The following is a 22,492-nucleotide window of genomic DNA, read 5'->3' as shown; positions in this document are numbered from 1 at the left end:
CAGTTTGCAGTGGGAGAGTTTAAAATACCTCATTAGATAACTTTAGCCTGGGGCAGACCTGCCTTGAGAAACTACTGATTTTTATAGACTCTGTGAACTCACATGCTCCAAATTTTACCAAGGAAAGAATTGCAGCACTTCAGTCTGCTCTACAAAGTCTTGTGGAGGAAAGGCTTATTGTAAAGCAGCCAAGCTGCTAGGCGGAGGAAGGAGAGGTGTTATGGGTGCACAGACACTGAAGAAGGTTTTCCTTGAGCCCTGTTTTGCAGTCTGGTGCTTTGTAAAATGGCTCTAAGCTCCCTGCTCTTTGCAGTTTTTTTTTCCCCATCTCTCCTGAGTGTAGGGCTGACTCCAAATTGCTCATAACTGTGTACATTTATTTTTATTTCTTCTCTCTAAGAGATCCTAACAGCATTGTATCTTGCTCTGGTCTTTCAAAAACATATCAAAATGCCATTGCAGTGTATCTGATGCACTTGTGATAATGTACTCTCAATAAAACAGCTTTCAAGTGAAGGATGATGCACTGGGGATGTCTCAGTGCCTTCCCCATCTTCCCTGGGTGAGCTGGCAGGTGCAGACCTCTCACCTGGGCCATGAGGAAGCTCAGAACAGAAGCTGGGGGGATGCTTGTTTTAATTTAATTTCAGGATGTTAATTTAACAGTTGGTAGGTGCAGTTGTGAAAGAATGAATTGGCCACTGAGCAGCCAGTAACAGAAGGATATGGAACAACCCCTGCATTGCACAGTCCTGGGAGCTGCAGTTGCACCATTTCCTTCCCTGTGGTGGCAAGCAGGCATGAAAATGGAGGGCAGCCAGGTGGGTTAGATTGGGAAATGCTGATTCCCTTCTTTTGCACCAAGGCTCTGAGGTCCCCATTTTTCCCCTTTAGTGTCAGTAGTAACTTAAGAAAACAAAATATCTTTTTGCTACCTATGTTCTATCTCCTGATAGAGAGAGAAAGCTTTAGCTGAACCCTCCAAAAGTCCTTTAAGGCTTGAGGAAATGGAAGGGCATAGCTTGGATTTGGGTTGCACCTTTAGGCAGTTAGTCTGGGACCTTGTGATATAAACCCATAAAACAAAAGGGATAGAAGGGAATTGATCTGTGCAGAACCAGTGCAGAAACAAAGCAAATCTGCATGGCAGAGTTTGCTAACTCTCTACTCAAAAGCCTAATTGTGCCTGTTTCTTCCCCCATGACCCCTTCCTCTCACCTTAAACATTTCTAGAATTGTGTATTTTACCAGCTCTTTCCCTCCCAGAGTCAGCTACACATTGTGTTTTCGCTTCCTCTAGACCCAGTTAATTTTTAATGGACTGAGAAGATAAAACTGGATTTCCTTATACTTTGGTCTGTAACCTGAAATAGAAACTGATATTTATTTGTTCTCCTCTGCTGCTGGGTGGCAGCCCCTGCTAAAACTGTGAGGTTTTATGTAGGAGGATCCCTGAGGAAAAAACTCTAATTAAATAATGAATCCCTGAAAATGCTTGGGGAACTGTCTGTGGGACACACTGGAGAAGTGCTGAGCTGTGGTCATTAATGGACAGGGGGAAATGTTACTCTTGAGGGGCAAAGCTGGACTTGATGGAGGCTCAGAGCCCTGCTTAGTCACAAAAGTCATCTCAGTTCTCATTAGGGTTTGCAGGGAGAGCTGGGGGTTTGAGTGGGTTCTTCTCCTTAAATATAAGCTGATAACTGTGTTAGCACATGGAATTTTAAACAAGAGAATTGTAGGTGGGAGTCTTTCCTTCATAAGGCCAACCAAATTCCTGATATAAATTTTAAAATATTTGTTCAGTCTGGATAAAACTGGAGAATTCTGCTGAATATAAGCAAAAAAAAAGGAGAAGAAGGGAAAGTGTTGAGGTTTTTTTCACAACAAATTCTCACAACTCAATTGTACTGACTTGCCTTCAATGTCTGGTCACTATCTGCCTCTGCAGGTGGGGCTGAATATTCATGTGGACATGCTGATTTTTCATTCACAGCAAAATTAAAGTGGTTCCTGGGGAGGGTGAATAAAACACAGCAGGTTGAGCACCTCTCACAGGTGCAGCAAACACCTTTCTGTGGTTAGAAGAAATAAACATGCTGCCAGGACGTGCTCAGCCCCCACAGAAGCTGCTGTGCTAGGAAACCCATGAGCCTGGAGCACTCACAGAGCACTTCGGCCCTTGCCACTCGCAGTAGCAAGCTGGCAGCCTTGGCCTGAGAAGCCCTGTCCTGTTAACAAGAGCTTGTTGTCCCAGGAAAGCCTTCAGCTGATTTACTAATGGAAAGAAATGCCTCACTTGGACAAAGAGAAACCTGAGCGTGCCAAGGCAATCGTGAGGCAGGAGTCTGGGGAGAAGGAATGAGTTACTTCATCACTGCTGCTTTATGGCTTTGGTGATGGGCCCCAGGGAAGATTTGGGTTTCAGCTTTATACAGGTTTTTTTCTCCCCAGCTGCCTTAAAAAAGCAGAACCTAGCCCAAACTCTATGACAGCACCAAAGAAATTCAAAGCAATTTGTAGTGAGGCAGCCCTTTAATAATGTGATTTTCCATGTTTAAGCACAAGTGAAATTTCTGGCTTATTAAAGAAATCTTCACTTTTGGCTGAAAGAAAGCAGTGAAATCCAAGAGGAGCGAGCTGCAGCAGGGCTCAGGCTGCTGAGCACTGAGATCCATCCCCTCCCACCACCCTCTGTCCCCCCTGCAAGAGCCCCACCCAAAAGAACAGGGATGGACTGGACACAATAACAGCTTTAAGGCCGGTTTGGACCTTACTCTGAGTCTGGTCTTGCTCAGAAAACCACCAGGATTTCATTCATGGATATTTCTGAGGTGGAACAACTGCTTGAGGCTCAGTGGTGTCCACTCTGCAGGAGTGACTGCCTGTGCCCAAACAGTGCCCCACAACTGGGGGCTGCAGGTTTGACCCTGATGTGCAGCCTCCTGCTCACAGCTGGGACAGGATCTCCTGAGGCACAGTTCTGGACATGGAATATCTATCTATCCATGGAATATAACTGTGACAGTGTTCACAGGGGTCCGAGGATGAGGGAAGAGGCAAGGATCTGACTACATGTTTCAAAAGGCTTGACTTATTATTTTATGATATATATTATATTAAAATTATACTAAAAGAATAGAAGAAAGGATTTCCTCAGAAGGCTAGCTAAGAATAGGAAAAAAAAGAATGTAACAAAGGCTCTGTCTCGGACTCTCTGTCTGAGCCAGCTGACTGTGATTGGCCATTAATTAGAAACAACCAACATGGGCCAATCACAGATGCACCTGTTGCATTCCACAGCAGCAGATAATAATTGTTTACATTTTGTTCCTGAAGCCTCTCAGCTTCTCAGGAGGAAAAATCCTAGGGAAAGGATTTTTCATAAAAGATATCTGCAACATATAACCCCTCAGTCACCCTTTGCATGGGCACCAGGACACTGATTTTCACTCCCTCCCTATAGGGCCACTGTACTCAAAGGGTTTGATGTAAAATATCTTCACACAGAATCCTCTCAATACAGCAGAGAGACAGGGAGAAACTTCCTCCCATGAAATGGTTTCAAAGCCTGCCAAAGCTGTAACATTCAGCAGCAAAATACAAATGACAATAAAATGATCAGAGATTTAACAGCAATGCTTTAAGAAGCAGAAAAGAGTGACATTTGTGTGTGGGAAGAGCTCAGCAGGCACCATCCCCTTTGGGCTCTGGGAAGAGGAAGGGAAAATTATATGCTGGCACTGGAGGTCTGACCTCAAAGAGTGCAGGAAATCTCTAATGCCTTCCCTAAGTAAAAGAGCCCAGGCCCTAGGCAGTCTTCATTTATTTTATGAATTGTGTATTCTTTGTGAAGTCAAAGGTGCTTGCATTAAACACAGAAACATCTCTGGACACTCTCTGTACTGATTGTCCAGTAAAAGGCTTTTAAGAAATCAAGCATGCTGGTAGTAATCAATATGCCTCAGCTGATTCTTGCTTATTCAATCAATATTATTTCTTCAAGAAAATTTTTCCACAACCCTTGACCAGCTGATGATGGGCTGCAGTTGGCTTCAGAGTCTGGTATTTCAGCTCCAGAGATCAGCAAGCTGAGAGGGGGAATCGTGCTGCTCCTGTTACATGGGGGGATTTAAGCCCTCACTGTCTTCCCACACCCTGCTCTCCCATTTGGATCCCTGATGATTTTTTCCTCAAGAAGAAACTCTTGGTGTACTGTTTTCCTGCTTGTCAGATGTCATACATAGAGAGGGGGAAATCTACTTGACAGTAAAATTGTGAAACAAGATGTTTATACAGACTACATAGGCAAAAAAAAAAAAAAAATAGTAGCTACTTTTGCGCACTGCTTCCCATGCTCAGGGCTCAGCTAAACCCAGACAGATAACATTGCACCATCCTAAATTAATTTTGTTAATTACCAATTTTGTTTGAGAGATCAAAGAGGAGAAAAGAATGAGTGAAGCAATTTTATGTTTCCTCAGAAAATGAGTGGATTTTTCCTAATTCTTCCAATAAACATCATGAGGGCTAAATACTCTCAGTTTCTTGTTGCACACTCAGTTCAAAGCAGTGGAGGTGAATGCATGGTGGTGAGAGGCCACAGGGAAACCCACCAGCTTCAGGGCATCCTTCAAACACAACAGCAAGGCCACCAGCCTGTGACAAGAAGCAGCAAAATGGTGAACTGGTGAATAAGCAAGTAAGCACCACAGAGCAATCAAATTAAATGTAATTCAAGTAAGATTAAATTTAAAAGACAATGGCATTAAATTCTAGCTCTCAAACTCATAAAAGTCTCTAAAAGCAATTTCCAAAATCGTAACCATGCTGAGATCTAATAAAGTTTTCACTGAAGAGGCAGTGCTTGACTCAGTCTGTCACTTAGCAATAGGAGAGTTGTTTCCCCTGCTATGGAAGGGATGCAAACAGCTATAATAGTTTCCTTTCTGTTTTACCAAGTACCAAGGCATGACTAAAGTGGTTGGCAATACTCTAAGGGATGTGAATCCCCAATTTATGCTAAAAATGCTCTTTTGGTAAGACAGGTGTGTGAAAACTCACAGCCTGTTCTGGCCTTTGACCCAACTGATCCTTCTTGTTTTCTTCCATTCAGCAGTCAGCACAACCTGACAGACCTCAATGTGCTTACACAGAGACCCAAACACAGTGAAATCCATGGGTATGGGTAGATGCAGAGAGGGAGAGAGGGTGATTTGCTTTCCTGAATGTCAGGTTTTGGAAATATCCAGGTTTTGCAAGATTCTGGTTTAATGTCTTACAGGAGATAAGCCCTGGGGCACAGCACTGCAGATGCCTATTAGCAATGTCTTATTTTTCCTCATTTTTTTTCTTGCTGGTGATAAATGCCACATGAGCCATGTGAGATGACAAGCTGCAATCCCCTGTGCCAGAACACTTTTCCTCTGAGTTGTGTCACTTTTATTTTCCTAAAAATTTTCCTATTTTATGCTGCAGACTGCATAAAAGAGGGCCTGAATTAGTGTAGAAAAGAGCTGTTTATGGGGATAACAACTTATTGTTTCTGTTGATTATGCTTATAAAATATTAATTTGGATGAACCAGAGGGCACTGTGATGTTCAAAGGCAGCTTTTGCCTTCCCTTCTCTGATAACATTTTGGACCTTCAAAAAGGTCCAATAGGACATGGTCTAAATATCAAAAAGGTCCAATAGGACATAGTCTAAAATCAAAAATAGGACATAGTCTAACATCAAAAAGTCTTTGAAAAATGATTTTTTCAAAGGAAATATTGTTGTTAGGATGTAATGGATTCCTGAAATGCAGCATCCAACTTGTGTAATGGGCTCTGAGGGAGAGGATGGTAATGAAACCCAATTTAACTAATGAGTGTAATTTAGAAAGAGACTTTACTGCGGAGTTTCACAGGAAATAGTTTAGAAACATTCTGCCTGTGGAAAAGAAGGGGTTTGTGGTTCTTCAGAAGGCCTTGCTTCAATCTGCAGAAACACAGAGTGGTTTTTTATTAGTTAATGTGAGCAACTGAACCGCTGTGTGCAATCCTGGCATTGCAGTTGTGCCCCCAGTGCTGCCCTGGCTGAGGGACAGCTGCCCCTGCCTGTCCCACAGGATGCCCACCCAAGGGCCATTAGTGACTCTGCACCACATGGATAATTTAGTCCATTATCAGTTTAAAACCCTGCAGTTTTCTGTACACAGCTGGCTGTTGCTTCTTGCAGAAAGGAATTTTTTGGGTCCCCATCAGCGTGGCAGGGGTGAGCTGCACAGCCCCATGTCCTGCTGTGGTGCTTCAGCCCCAGGATGTCCCTCATGTCCCACCAGGTAAATGGTCACCCTCTGAGGTCCTCATTAGTGGTCTTGTCTCTGCTCTTGTCCTGTTGCTGGGCTGGGGAGTACTTTTGGATGCTTTTTTCTCCCAAAGTTCTTGCTGAGCAAGATCTCACCTTGGCACATCAAGCCTAACCCAGGACAAGCCTCTGGAAACCTGATCCCAGCCAGGACTTGGCTTTGGGCACTGCAGAGCCAGGGATGGGCAGCACTCATGCTCCAGAGCAGGAAGATGATGCTGAGATGAACTGGGCTGTGCAGGGACAATGAAAATGGCAGGGCTGTGCCTTCCCTCACATGGAAGGCAGGTAAAGGCAGTTCCACTGAGCAACCTGTCCTGAGCTCCCTGGATCCTCATGTCTGTGTATTGGTAGAAATTAAATGTCTCTGGTGTGTATGTATATATATATATATATATATATATATATATAGTGTGTGTATATATATATAGAGAGAGTATATATATATATATATATATATATAGTGTGTATATATATATATATAGAGTATATATATATATAGTGCATATATATATATATATATATATTTATATATAGTCGCAGACATCTTTTCATTAAAAATCTTTTCTTAGGATTTTTCTTCCTGAGAAGCTGAGAAGCCTCAGGAACAAAATGTAAACATGATTATCTGCTGCTGTGGAATGTAACACGTGCATCTGTGACTGGCCCATCTTGGATGTTTATAATTAATGGCCAATCACAGCCCAGTTAGCTTGGACTCTCTGTCCGAGACACAACCCTTTATTATTCATTCCTTTCTAGTCTTAGCTTAGCTAGCCTTCTGAGATGAAACGTTTCCTTCTATTCTTTTAGTGTAGTTTTAATGTAATATGTATCATAAAATAATAAATCAAGCCTTCTGAAACATGGAGTCAACATTCTCGTCTCTTCCCTCATCCAAAGACTCCTGTGACCACAGTCACAATATATCTATATATGTATATATATGTATATATTTGACACCTATTCTGTCCCTTCCCTGGTTAAGGGGAGCCCAGCCCCAGTGTTGGAGTTTATGGGGATGTTTTGTGCATGCTGAGGAAGGGCTGTGTAGTGCAGAAGTCCCTTTGCCTCCTCTGCTTTTTATTTGACATGAAACGATGACCTGCTGATAGCAGATGCTTGTGGGCAAAATGGAAAAATTGCATTTTTTCCCTGTCATTTCAACATCTGTTTATCCCTGCACCTCCTGGCAGCCAAGGTCGTGCTCCAGTGCCTTTGCTTTCATCTGGAAGAAGGACGAGACATTAATCTCACTGTGAGTTGTTTAAATCCAAATCCTCAAACAGGTCCTGTGTTGCCCAGGGTCCCAAATCTGCCCTGCCTGGGGGCCTCAGCTCCTGGGACCAGTCCACAAACAAGTGCTCAGTGCTGTGGCATTAGCAGGGTGGAGAACTGGGTGTGCAAGAGCAAGCCCGGGTGTGCGTGAGTGCACATGGGTGTGCCCAGGTGTGCATGAGTGTGTCAGAGTGCACATGAATGTGCCTGGGTGTGCCAGAGTGTGCCTGGGTGTGCATGAGCGTACATGGGTGTGCCTGGGTGTGCCAGAGTGTGCCTGGCATGTATAAGTCTGCCACAGTGTGCACGGGGTGTGTATAAGTGGACAAGAGTGTGAGTGGGTGTGAGTGTGTGTGAGTAGTGTGCAAGAGTGTGAGTAGAGTGCAAGAACATCGGTAGAGTGCAAGAGTGTGAGTAGATGCAAGAATGTGTGAGTACTGTGCAAGAGTGTGAGTGTGAGTAGTGTGCAAGAGTGTGAGTGAGTGTGTATGAGTGTGAGTGAGTGTGTATGAGTGTGAGTAGTGTGCATAAGTGTGCGTGTGTGTGTGTGCGGAGTGGGCAAGAGTGGGCAAGAGTGTGAGTAGTGTGCAAGAGTGTGAGTGTGTGAGTGTGAGTAGTGTGTAAGAGTGTGCGTGTGTGTGCAAGAGTGTGAGTATGAGTGTGAGTAGTGTGCGAGAGTGTGCAAGAGTGTGAGTAGTATGCAAGAGTGTGAGTGTGAAAGAGTGTGCGTGAATGTGAGTAGTGTGCAAGAGTGTGCAAGAGTGTGCATGAGTGAGAGTGTCCCGGTCCCTGCGGTGTTACGGGTGGTGCCCCCGTGTGCTCACCCTGTGCTCAGGGCTGTCCCCACGGGCTGTGCTCACCCCTTTGCACAGGGCTGTTCCCATGGGCTGTGCTCACCCCGGGCTCAGGGCTGTCCCCTGTGCTGTACTCACCCCTTTGCTCAGGGCTGTCCCTTGTGCTGTGGTCACCCCTTTGCACAGGGCTGTTCCCATGGGCTGTGCTCACCCCGGGCTCAGGGCTGTCCCTTGTGCTGTGGTCACCCCTTTGCACAGGGCTGTCCCCACGGGCTGTGCTCACCCCGGGCTCAGGGCTGTCCCCACGGGCTGTGCTCACCCCTTTGCTCAGGGCTGTCCCCTGTGCTGTGCTCACCCCTTTGCACAGGGATGTCCCCATGGGCTGTGCTCACCCTGTGCTCAGGGCTGTCCCCACGGGCTGTGCTCACCCCTTTGCACAGGGCTGTCCCTTGTGCTGTGCTCACCCCTTTGCACAGGGCTGTCCCCATGGGCTGTGCTCACCCCGGGCTCACGGATGTCCCCACGGGCTGTGCTCAGCTGGGGTGCAGGATGAGGAGCCATGCAGAGCATCCTCGCTGCCATTCCCACAGAAGTGTTTCATCTTGGTGAAGGAAACAGCGTCCAATGTGTATTGAGAGAAAATCAATGCCAGAACAGATCACAAACGGAAGCTGCTGCCTGGAAGGACGCTCTCCCTCTTCCAAAGCACCTGGCATTCAGGGGTTATCACCTCAAGCTGCTTGCCTGGGTGAAGGACGGAACAAATCAGATCACAAAATTATTTTGCTTCTGTTTTCTTGTGTTAATGGGTCCAGCTTATTTCACTATAGACTGGATATCTAATTATGAAAACACATAATGGAGACTATAAAAATAAGCCATGCAGCTCTTGTGGTGACTGCCACTCTTTTGTGTTCAGCAGATTTCTTTTACCCTTTCAGAGGAGCTGTTGATGGATTTGGGAAATGTGGTGCTGCAGTGGGGCTGGTTTTGCTGATAGGCAAAGGCAGACACCACCTCTCCCCTCACCTTCCGGCTGGCAGAGCCCTGTGCCCACTAAAATACCAACTGTGTGGGCACAGCCTCCTGGCAGGTCTCTGAACAGAACCATATCATTATAAACCACTGTCTAGCCTGCAATGCTGCTAAATGTCTGAGCTATCATATTTCCACAGCTCATTCAGGGGTATTTTTAGTGCTGGTGGAGAAAGTTGCTGACTCCAGGTCAAGTAATCTCTCCCAAGGTTTATGGTCCTGATTCAGGGAAGATTTGGTCAAATGTTTGTTCTAGTGAAGCCTGTCTCACTGCCCCAGCTTTCCCATGGGAGGGGACTGGGCCTGGGTTGCAGGCATGAAGAAAAAACCAGCTTACACTGGCCTTCAAAGTAGAGAAAATCTATCCTGCTAAAATGTAGATCTCTGTCTAAATGCCATTTCTCTAACCTATTTCCATTGCTGCGCTGGATTTCCCCAGAGTGGAGGCAAGCAGCCTCCATACAGAGTGCCTGAGGCTGTTTGGGGCTCAGGAATCCAGCTGTGCAGCACAGCTGGCTCCAGAGCTTGGATTTGCTTGTTTTACACAGGAGTCTCTTGGTGAGACAATGCAGGGAAGGCATTGCTAGGCTGTCACTCACACAGCAAAGACAAGAGCCAGAATCCGGAGTCTTGCAGGGCATTTGTGGTGCTGTTTGTGTGCCCAGCGACTCACTGCCCCATGGCTGATGGTCCCCTGTGTCCCCCATGGGCAGGGATGTGTGACAGCCACACTGAGAGGGGACTCACAGGGCTGAAGCCACAGCAGGGACCCAGCAGAGGGACACCATGGTGGCCAGCACTGGGGAAAGGGCTCAGCTGGCTTTTCCATGCAGGAGGAAACTCACAGGGGACAGCTGAGGAGGGTTTTTGGGTGGTGGAGAAGTGTGGGGGTACCAGTTGTGGGTTTCTCTGGGTCTGGATTGAAGGCACTTGAGATGGTGCTTCATGTTCAGACTCAGGTGTTTATTATTTTTTATCAGCAAAACTGTCTCACTACTGTGAGTTTGGCACCTTTCCATTAGAAGGCACAAAATGGCCAACAATCACTTGTTATAAGGTCTTTTAAGACTAAACTATCCAATTAAGAACTGACACCTGGATTATTTTCCCTTTTAACCCAATAATGATCCCAAAGAGCCTTCAATGTGGACTTTTCTGCCCAACTACAAAATGCTGTTGTCATTTTATTGCAAAACTCCCATACCTTCTCAGGGATTTCTCATGGGCAACTCCTTGAAGCACTGACTCCTTCACAGCAGAGCCAACAAACTCCAACTCTCTCCTCACCCAGCTCACCCACTCTTTTGTGGCACTCTTCTTCTTATTGGACACAGCTGTGGCCTGTGAAGGGCAGGCCTGTTCCTAATCTTTGGTGATCAGTGCAGCTGCAAATCCTCAGGTGTGAGACTGCCTTCTGCACTATCTTTATTTTCTTACATTCTATCCCTCCACAAAATGCCACCCAAACCCATGGAGAAGAAGGAAGAAGAAGCATGAAGAAGAAACCCAGGATGACACCCTGTGCCCTCCATCTTGCTTCCATCCACAACATACTAAAAATCCCAAAACTTCAATTTCTCACCAAGTGATACCCCTACACTACTCTCTATAATCTATTTCACACTTCTGTGGATTCCAGTCTATCTTGACATCTAGGAAACTTTCTCCATGAATGAGGGTCAAAGTCAGTGCTTCCCCGGGGGTCAGGGCACCCCAGAGCAGACAGAGGAATACTCCCTGTGGTGCCCTGGGTTTGTACAGAGCAGATCTGTCCTGCAGGAGAAGGACAGCTGGGTGATGGGAAGGAGCTCTCCTGCAGCATCCAGGCAGGGCCCTGGCTGGAGCTTGCCTGTGGCAGGGCAGATTGCAGTGGCTGCTGATGGTTTGACAGCACGTGGGAGGAGACCAGTGCTGGGATGAGCTGAGGAGCTGTGAGATGGAGATGAATCAATGAATTTGACATAACAGGAGAGCCATGGAGAGAGAGGAGTGATGTGGTTGTGCTGACAAGCCAGGAAACGAGCCTGGGCTCCTCTGAGTGAGGAGATATTCGACAGCAGAGCCACAAATGATGGGGCCAGAGTGCATTATTGAAATCACACTTGTCTAATTAAAAATAAATTCTAGAAAATACATCCCATTTAATTTTAACCTGCCAATGAGGATCCAGCAGCAAGTCTTTCTTGTGGGCAGCAATCCCTCAGAGTGGAGGACATGAGCAGGGTCTCCCTTGATACATTTGAGGGGTTATGATACCTTAAATGCCACTTCCAGAGGTATCAGCACCCTCCTGCTGAACACGTGCTCCAGGTTTGATAACTGCATTTCACCACTAAGAGAGAGTTTGTAAATAACTCCTTCTTGTGCCATTAAATCCACTGATCATTCCCTGTGGTTTTATTACCTTTGTGCTGATAACTTTCCTCTATGAGTTCTCTCTGAAAACAGTATTTCCTGCTAAGAGCTTCCTTTCACTGATGGGTGAGGATTAATTAAAGCATCCCTAGGATTTGGTGCTTTGCTGCAATGAGGGATAGGGCAGGGGTTTTCCCCTTTTAAAAAACAATCAATTGTCTGCAGGTAGTCTGCATGCTCCTGCATCTCTCATAAGAAATTCCTATTTTTTTGCAAGGTCCTTCTTGGACTCACAGCTTTGAATTAGTTGACCATATTTTGAAATTGGGAAGCCCTTTGGCTCTAGAAAACCTCATGGACTAATGGTTTGTTATGGAAACTAGGAGTGCTCTATCTCAGGCCATGGTTGTCCAGCTCTGGAGCTTGATGATGCCTCTGTTTGTTCCCCTCAGAATTTGGCCATGCCTCTCCAAGAGCAGTGGGATGTGGTCAGGGGCTCACATGGGGCTGAAGATCCCCAAAACCTGCTCTGGTTTGGAGTTTGTCCTGGGCTGAAATACACCCTGATTTGTGGGTGCTCCTCACCCCAGCAGCAAGGGATGCCTGGCCCTTCTCCAGCATTTCTGACCCAGATATTCCCAAACCAGCAGTGTTGGATCTCCCCCATTTGCTCCTGCATGCTGCTGCAAGTCTGTCCCTGAGCACTTTTGATACTTGGGCTTAAAAGAGGTTTGATTTTAATTATTGCTGGAAGCAAACTTGTCTGCTGCCCTATTACCTTGCAGGTGTGGCTGACACTGAATTTATAATTCCTCTAGATAGCACAATTTACATCACTGTCCATCCTTAACTGGGATGAGAGATGCTATGAGCCATGCTGTGCTTTCATCTGTGCTGTACAACTGGAAAGATATTGTCAGGAAAAATTGATTTCTCTTGTACAGGACAACACAATGTGTTGTCAGTACTTGCCTGAAGTCAGTCTCGAGTCTCCTCTCCAGGCTCCAGCAGAGGGTGCAGTGGCTTTTTCTGTCTCCAGAGCCAGCTTTTAGGAAAGGTTGTCTTCCCTCCCTTCTCTTTATCCTTTTTTTGTTTGATTGCAAGGCCCTTTTGCTTCCTGAAAACTGAAGTTGTTTAATGCCCATAACAAAAACAATCTCTAGTTAATCTTAGAGAAAAATATTGCAGTATTATAGTCCATTCAGCAAACACTCTGATATCCAGCTGTCTGAAACCTTTGTCAATAGGCAACAGATGGGAGGTTTATAAGAGTGCTTTTATATTTAATCTTACATTTTTAAATGAAGCCTTTATCTATCAAATTGCGTTGCAGCTGTTACAGTTTTGTAGTACTTTTTGGGATGTGCTGAGCAGTGTCTGTAATGAGGGCAGGATATTTCTTTCCTCCTGTTCCCAGTTCTCAGTATAACAGATGCCACAGGAGAGCACTGTCTGGTGCATCATCTGAACTTTAGACTCTTGCTTCCAAAATGCAAATACTGTGTAAAATTAGCTTTCCTTTACAGAAAGAATGAAACCTGTCCCAGTGCTCAAAGGCTGCTCCTTCCAGCGTCTCTATAGGCTGATAGGGGCTTTTTCCCTCAGAATAGCAATTTTTGAAAGGTGTCCATGGTCTATGCAGTTGGGTGGCAGGAGCCTGACACCACAGTGATGAAGCTCTCCCTTGTGCTGCTGGGTTCAGAAGTCACTCTGATGCTTTAAGATTTTAGCCTTTACAGTTTTCAAATCCTGAACTGCATTAGTGCCTAACTCTAATCTCCATATAGAGTGTTAGCTGCTGTATTCACATTTTGGGCAGACAAAACAATCCCTCTGGGGCTGAAGCTCAAGGACAGCCTACAGCCTCAGGCCCTGAAAGGTATAAACAAAAGTGAATTAGGGGGGACTGAAATGGGGGAATATGACTTCATCACCTGAAGCTGTAATTGGAGGATTGACCCTGATATGCAAATAGACCAAACTTACATTTGTCTGAAGAACTCATGACCATTGTCCATCTTGGGTGTAGCCTCTGGGAGGCTTCTGATTGCCCAAGGTGAACCTATTGAAGGCCTTTAATAAATACCCACTTTATTCTCTTAACCTTGTCTAGGCAGCCATTCCAACACATCAGCTTGGTTGTGATCCTGATATCAACCAGTTGTGAATAATTCCTCTGCCAACAAGAGTCAGCCAAACTGTGCCAGAGAACTGCTGGGGATCAAGTTTGGTCAGCAAAGTCTGGTTTCATGCTTTTTTAAATTGAAAAAAAAAGAACAAAAGAACAAGAATCCCCAAGCGCTGGTCCTCCAAAGAGCCTGAAGGTGAGGCAGGAACAGCCATGGTGAGAGCTGGGCAGCCTCACCACACGGCGCCCAGGCAGGCTGTGGCCTCTGTGTGCCCATGCCTGGTGAGAGGGGCAGAGGGTCATTTCCCTGGATTACAGAGCAGGGTTTGATGCTGCAGGCTGTGCTGATCAAGGCCTTGATATTCTCATAGCAAGGAGCTTCTGTGCCAAGTTCCCCCAGTGGAGAGCTGTGAGACAGGGGTGCCAAGTGTCCAGAAGGTTCCCAACCTCTTTGCAGAGGTCTGGGGGTTTATTTATTTCACAGTGCCAGTTATGATTGACAGGAATTGGCATGGGGATAATGAGGACTGCTGCAGAAATGATCAGTGGGTTTGCAGAATCTGCTCTTTGAGCACCCAGCATGTAAACTGTGCATCTCCAGTGGGGTGGGGCTTCTGTGGGCTCTCTAGGACCTGGAACATGGCAACTCAACGCAGCCTAATTGGATCCAGCCTCCTAATTTAGGCCTATGTTCTCTTCATAATGAGCCACAGATCTTAGAGAGATTATTGATGGGATATCAGTGTGTGTGCTGTGAGCAAGGCTCCAGAGCTATTCTTCCTGCAAAGGCAGGGAGAGCCAAGAGCTGGACAATGCTGGGTGTGCTGTGCACCCAGGCACAGCCCTCCTGGCTGCTGCAGCAGCGTGGCCATTGATCTAATGAGGGCCAAAGAGTGATCTAATTCCTGCAGGAGCCACGCTGAGCCCTTCAGCTCCCACATTCAGACTTGCTGCTGCCATGGACAGCTCAGCTCAGCTCTGGGTACAGCCTGGACCATGCCCTCTCCTGCTCATGGGTGTTTGATTGATCTCTTCATTCTGAGCTGTCTCTAGGCATCACTAAAGGGCTTGCTAATTTGTTTGAAAAGCCTACTGTTTCTCTAAATTCCCTCATTTAAATGTGACATTTCTCTGTGTTTCTACGTGCCAAAATGATCCTTGTTTTTACACCAGGCTTGGAAAGTTGCCACTGAACCTGCTCAGGTGTGGTGGGGTCAGATGATTCAGCTGCAAGTAAGAGGCACAAATTCAGCAGCTCCTTGTTGCTGTTCTCTTGGTAGAAAATGAGAAATTCCCCATCCCAATGAATGGTCTGAGAAATTGGGTAAACTTCCCACATCTGTCAAAGAGGAAACCAGCCAGATGCTGGTCAGTATTCCAGTTTCCCCACTGCTTGTGCTGTGGGTTAAAGCTGATCTGTGTGAAGGTCAGCATTTCCATTTCTGGAGGTAATTTCTCTGTGGAAGGGCTGAGACCCCCCATTTGCTGTTGATGGCCTGGAATGCAGTAGCAGAGCAGAGGAGATCTCTGCAGGAGGGTTGGTGTCAGGGCAGGTTGGGATGGAGTGATTTGGAGGGCAAGATGAGATCCTTTCATACATTTATCAAATGAAATCATGGAAGGGTTTGGGTTAGAAGAGACCTTAAAGCTCATCTTGTTCCAACATCCTTGCCACCTTCCACTAGATCAGGTTGCTCCAACCCATCCAACCTGACCTTGAACATTTCCAGGGATGGGACAGCCCCAGCTTCTCTGAGAAACCTGTGCCAGGGCCTCACCACCCTCACAGAGAAGAATTTCTCCCAAATATCTGGTCTAACCCTCCCCTCTGGTACTAAAAGCTTTTCCTCCTTGTTTCCTTCTTGCTTGTCTCCAGTGGCCCCTTGGTTCAGGCTGGAGACAGGGTGGGTGGGGGACTCAGCTACTCTGCTTCAGCAAATTTCCAGTGGGAAAAAAGGAATAAAAAATGTAACAAAAGGAATTTAAAAAGGAATAAAAATGAATAAAAAATGAAGTCCCCTGAGACACTTTCCTGTGGCATTTCTTAAACTCTTGAGTAAATTCAAAGTCTTACTTGGACAGAAGGGGAAGAGAAGGGGAGTTGCTCAGGCTCTTCTGTAATGAGCAGGGCTTGTGAGCTTGCCCTGAGCAAAGGGCTGTCCACAGCCCTGCTCTGGTGATAAACAGTCCTGGAAAGCTTTCAGCCAGCTCCTGCTGGCAATTAGGAGGTGACCAATTAATATGATTCCATGGTGGGTGTTTCCAACAGGGCACTGAGTTCACTGCTCCATTAGGGCATTTCCCTAATGGCCAAAGCAGGCTGAAGCCATGGTGTGCAAGCTGAGCTGCATCCTGTGCTCTGCATCCCTTCAGGGAAGGGAACTCTGTTCCCCCAGCTCGACGTGCTTCCTAGCAAAGAGTTCAAATCCCAGCCTAGCTGTATATATGTTCTTCAAACCTGATGAAGCAGTATTTTCCTACTGAAAAGTTATTTCACCTCCCCTCCCCCTTTGAGTGAGCCTTCATTTTCACTCTCCTTGAAAAAAAAAAATACATCTTGTTTCAGCCTTGTCCTGGTCTCAATTTTTTTTGCATTTGCAGTTAATTTCCTACTTCAAAGAAAAACAGAAAAGTCTTTGATTTACTAGATTGCCTAAATTCAATATCTTTTCCAGAAACAGTGGCTCAGTGTTTCCTAAAAATAAGTTCAAACATTTGAGTGATACAATTTCCTCACTTCTGACACTCATCAAAATCAGCATATTGCATCCAGTATGGGCTCCTTCATCTCCCTGTGGCAAGCTTAACATAAATTTTATCCACTTTAAACAATAGCTGTGTTTGCCACACAGTGTCCTAAAGCTGCAAGGTCTGATTCGTGATACAAATAACATGCACAGTTGGATACCTACATTAAGTATGTATGATGAGATCACTTCCAGTAAAATCCTGAAATGCAGTAATGTGAAAAACATCTGGTTGTTGTGCATTTGATTTAAAGTTGGAAGTCTTGGACAAAGAGACTATACATTTATTAATGAGTTCTCTGTTTTATGGAGGTTTCCATGCAATTTACTCATTAGACTTCAAAAGCAGGAAATCATACCACCTCTTGATTGAAATTAGCTTATTGGACATCAAAAGTAGGAAAATATATGATCTTGGTGGAAAATAATTATTGCACTGGTTTGGTTTAAAAAAAAATATTTGAATTTAACATAGCAATTCCCTCTTATGAACCCTCCACTGATGCAATATGTCTGTGTTTGTTTATGTGTGCATATGCCAAAAAAAAAAAAAAAAAAAAAAAAAAGGGGAAAATATTTGGATGCTGGCAGTTGGCCACCCTGAGCTGAGCTGATGCCTGAGCTGGAGGTGCTGGTGCAGGCACAAGGGGTAATCCCAGAGCAGGGACCTGAGGGTCAACGCAAATGTTTAAAGCCGCAGCAAGTGGCCACAGCGTGTCTGTAGCCCAGAGCAAGGAGAAGCAAAGAGAGCAAGGAGAAGCAGAGCAGCTTCTCCCCATCACCTCTGGGCTGGGTTAGTGCCTGACCCCTCCTCTGTGTCCTCAGCTCACTGGGGTCTCAGCTGCACCCCCAGCAAAAACGCACTCTGAGTTTGAGTCCTATCCACAGCAAGCTGTGGTAGCCATGGAAATCCCAGATTGTAGAGAGGAAAATCCCACAGAGGTGGCCAAGGGGATGAATTAGAGCGGCCCCTTGCAAAGCACAGCAGAGAAACTGGTGGGTTTGGGTTTCTGATTTTTCATTCACTGCTGACTCCCTGCTCTGAGAAGTGGAAAGTACTTGCAGGGACATTGCAAATTCAACATTTCTTTTGTGGTCCTGCCTCACCTTGCTGGGTTGGCCTCTCCCTGAGTGCCACTGGGGTGAGGTGTCCCTCTGCCCCTGCACCCTGCAGGAATGTGCTCTTGACATTCCCAGAGTGCCATGTGCTGAGGGAAGGTCCCCAGATATGTGGGAAACGCTGCTGGAAACGTTGCCAAGAGCCAAGCTGGCCCTGTGTCATCCATTCATTCGCCCATCACCTCTCTTTCCATACGTAAATCTTTGTATTGGACCTGTTGGTCTCTTGTTGCGCCCAGTTCCACACAAATACCCAGTTATGGTGGTTTTTTGATACAAAAACCCAGTTATGGTGGTTTTTTTGATAAAGGTTTTTCAAACATGGAAGCTGTGTTGTCAGATTAGCCTGGAAAAATCTAAGAAATGTGTATTATAAGATATCTATACTTCTGGAATTGCTTTGTGCTACAGTCCTTCTGATGCTGCTCAAAGGTGCATTTGTTTCTGTATTTTATTTGCTGCTGCTGAGGATTTTGCTGCATTAATCCTCAGTTTCTAATGAACTGCTATGCATCTATAGAGAGAATTATTATTTTAGTCCCTACAACCTCTGGTGTAGGGAAACAGGGATGGCAGAGCAGTGTATCTCTGCAGCAGTCACTGTGCTGCCCTTAGAAACATGGGCAGTGAGCCAAGCAGAATTTAAACAGTTTATTCAGAAATAACAGTTATTTAGATCTTGCCTCAGGCTGCATATTTGGGATGTGGATACACAAATCCTTTGGCTTGGGCACAGTGGGGATAAATACAACCAGTTTCCACCCCATGTGCAGCTCCCCATGAGAAGGAAAGATGGAAACCTCAATCTGTAAACAGTTTTTCTGACCAGTCACTTTTAACTCTTTCTGTTCTGGTTGCTCATGTTTTGGGTCCAGCAGTGTTTCAAACACAACCATGCTTTGCTGCATGCCCCTGCCTGGGCCAGGAAATGTCTGAGGAAACCTGGATGTACAGACCATGACAAATGACCACTTACTGGAAACTGCTCCTCTAACGAAACCATCTGCGCACAGCCTGACTCATCCAGGAGCTGGCAGAGCAGAGAGGCAGCTCTCCTGTTTAAAAACCAGGCTAGCTCCATGGATAAATGTTCTTTTTCAGTAGCACCATGACTTTATCCCCCAGACATGTTCTGCTGAGCCTGCTGTGGGTCAGCTCCCAGGAAAGCACAACCAAGGCACGGCAGCCCCACGAGCACAGCGCCACATCTGCTCTGTGTTCTCACACGATTTATGGCAACATGCTGAAATTGAATGTGCAGATGCATGCGTGTGTATATATGAACAAATAATACCTTATCACTGATCAAAAATCCTGCTTACTACTCTAATGCCAACAAATGTATTTTTAGGCTTCTCGGATCACTTGCTGCCAAAATTCCCACGTAGCATGCTTGCATAATAAAGTAAAATGAAAACAGCAACTCCATTGATCTTCAAAACCAACTGCACTTCATTTTTCCACATGAAAAGATGATGGAGGGATTTATATATGGTATTCCTATATTCCTGCAGTTAAGGAATATAGGAAGGTACTTAGCAGGAGTTTGGTTCAGCTTTGGGCTGTATGGAATCATTTATCTTCATGTAATACCAGTGAAGGTCTCTAATTATTTAACTGCTTACAGGGTTTATAACATTAACTCAGATTCCTCACATTAGGCTCTTTATTTGCTTTTTATTCTGAAAAAATGTGACAGCCTTTGGAAGGAAGAGAAACAGGGTTTTATTTCCTAGATAAACAGAAATTGGAGCTATGACTTGGCAGGAAATTTTCTTGATGACTTTTTTACAGACTAGATTTCACTATTTCAATGCTTTTATGTTTTCTTCTTCCCACTCTGCCTTTCTTTTTTTTTTTTTTCTTTAAATGGGAAGGACCCTTTCTTCCTTCTTTTCTGCTTTTTACAGACTGAGCACAACATGAGGCAATAGCACTGGGGACTAACGTCAGTGCCAGACACTTCCCTGTGGGCAGACAGAACAGGAAAGTCAAATTCTAACCTGAAAAATATGAAAAACTCTTGGTGAAGATGCCCAAGGGCTTAATGCAGTGCAGGGGCCAGGTACTCAGCTGTCATTAGTGTGGATCTGTGAGCAGCAGTGAGACATCCCTGGCTCCTTGGTGCTGGGATTACACCAGGATTTACAGTCTGGGGAGCACAGAGAGCTCAGGGCTTGCAGGTGACTGCTTGATGTGACAGGTTAATTCCAGATGTGGCACAGCAATGAGCAGCTGTGCTGTTTTCCATTGGCTCCTCTCACTGCTCCTGCTCACGAGTTCATCCTCCCACAGGTAACCCCAGGTCCCCTCTGCTGGCAGCAAAGGAGCCTCAATGGCAGTGAGGAGCCTTCCACAGACAGCTACAGGATGGGGTGGATCATGGCCTGTGATAATGTCAGACTCTGCAACCCATTCCTCATTTGCTGAGCTAAAGCTTTTGTGGGACAATAGTGCAGTGTGTGCTCAGTAAAAGCCAAGGGAGTGAAGGACAGCAGGGAAAACAGAGCAATGAGAACTAAACAGGAATGGAGCCTGCTTCCTTCTCTGATTTTTGGTTTAAATTCAGTACTTAGATAGCATTGAACCTATCCTCTGATTAAAATCAGTGTTTCCCCAGTGTTTCATTGTTAAGAAATAATAATTTCTTGCAGGTGTTCATTAATCCACTGATCAGGACATATAGGAATATCAGGCTTTCTTACCCCAACCAAGCAATCCTCACCTTTGCTGGTGGAGGTTACCAGCCCTGTTTTCAGAGTGGAGGTGTGGTGCCAATCAGGGGGGTGTGGTCAGGCTCCCCCCAGGGCTGCTCCCCCCGTTCCTGGTGGCAGTGTCCCCATTTTCAGGCTGTCCCCGGGGCCATGCAGCAATCACAGCCACTGCAGGACACTCCACACATGAGTGCTCTGCCATAAACACTTCACACAAATCCTCCAGGGCACATAACGCCATTTTTTTGCAGTGAGAGCAGTATGGACTTACTGGAAAATGAATAACCACTGTTACAAGTGTCAGAACCAAACATTTGCATTGCTCCCACTTTCACCCATCTCCTTTTTCCCTCAAGGTCTCTGTTTCCATCCCACCTTGCTGGAGCCAGTACCTGGGGGTTCCTGGGTGTTCTGCAGCAACCCTGTCACTCACTGGAAGATAATTGAATGGTTTTGTCCTTCATGGGGGAGGAATAAGGTGACACATGTGCCTTCCACCATACTGTCTGCTCCTCAGGAGAGTTGCACTCAGCTCCAAGGTCTCCATCCCTAAGATGAGCTGTGGGAGGAGGTGGAGGCAGCCTGAGGTGGGCAGGAGGGAGGTGCTGGGAGGCAGTGGCTGTCAGGTCTGCTGTGCGCAGTCTTGGGGATGCACAGGGCTCCAGGGAAAGGAGGCATGCTCTTATATTAGCACATGAGACCCCAATTTTGCAAGTTTCTGGGATTTTGGTGAGACTTCCTTTATTTCCATTTACTTTAAGGAGCAATTTCTATGAAGAAACTCCCCAGGGCATTGGGGAAGGGAGCAGGGAGAAGGGAAAGGGTGAGGGGATGGAAAACAAACCCACCTTCCAGAGGGACAGGGCTCTGGGAGATGGGCTTCCCCAAATTTCCTCAGGGAAAACCTGAAGCACCCAACTTGTGAGATCTTGTATTGGAGAGAGCCAGTGGTGCTCTCCTAGGGCCAGGGATCTGATAGCAGTGGAGGAAAAAGGAAATAAATCATCCCTGGGAACTGTGTGAGAGGCAGAGAGCTGAGTCAGCACTTGTGGGCTCCGTGTCACACAGACACATCTTCTGGCGGTTTTATGTCAGGAAATCTGCAGGATTGGTTCCAGCAGTGCTGGCCATGCTGGGCTCCCCTGGCCGATGTGAGTCTGGGAAGGGCTCAGCCTCCAGCTGCTTTTCAAATGGATGTGATGTGAGCTATCCTCTGCAAAATTAGTGGATTTGAGTTAAAGTGAGGCACTAATGTCTCTGAGGAGGTATCTGTGCTCTTTCACAGCACATGGTTGTGCTGTTTTGCAACCAAACCTCGTTGTTTGGGATTTTTGCTGAGTTGCTCTGTTTTCTGCTTCACCCATCTGTGGTACACTGCTGTGGAAGGGATGCTGGTGGCAAAGCTGGTGTCATACCAGGCAGAACATCTCAACCCATGGCACCTCTACAGCACAGAGATGAGCAAGGCCTGACTTGTTGGTTTATCTAGCAAATGTCTGGTGCTTGTCCTGAGGCTGCACTCAGTGTCACACACTCAGAGGTGTTTGCCAGCCTTCTCTGGTGCTTTGTGTGTCCCCTCTGGGCACCTTGTACCCATCACTGAGGTCCTGTTGAGCTCCAACACAGGGAGCTGTGGGCTGGGTCCTGCACAGGTCAGTGCTGAAGCCCCTGGACAAGGAATAAATCTCCAGGAGTTGAGCATTTCATCCTGTCAACCTGGGAGAGATTTGCTCAGATGACTTACATTAATTTTAATGGAAACTGTGTGCAGAAACCACAAACTTAAATCAAGAAGATTATGTCAAAAGAGCAGACTTCATATCCATAAATCTAAATGACAGACTCCAAGTGGGTTTTTCTGTTCACTGCAAAGAACCCATCACTATTTTCAGCTTCTTAGAGTTGACACAATGCCCAGCCTTCATGGGGATCAAGTTTTGGAATGGTTTTTGTAATTCAAAGGATAAAGGAA

Source organism: Melozone crissalis, unplaced genomic scaffold (assembly GCF_028551555.1).
Source record: "Melozone crissalis strain CALT ecotype California unplaced genomic scaffold, PUWL_Pcris_2 ptg000061l_1, whole genome shotgun sequence".
Taxonomy (NCBI): domain Eukaryota; kingdom Metazoa; phylum Chordata; class Aves; order Passeriformes; family Passerellidae; genus Melozone; species Melozone crissalis.
Note: the sequence above shows the minus strand (reverse complement) of the source record.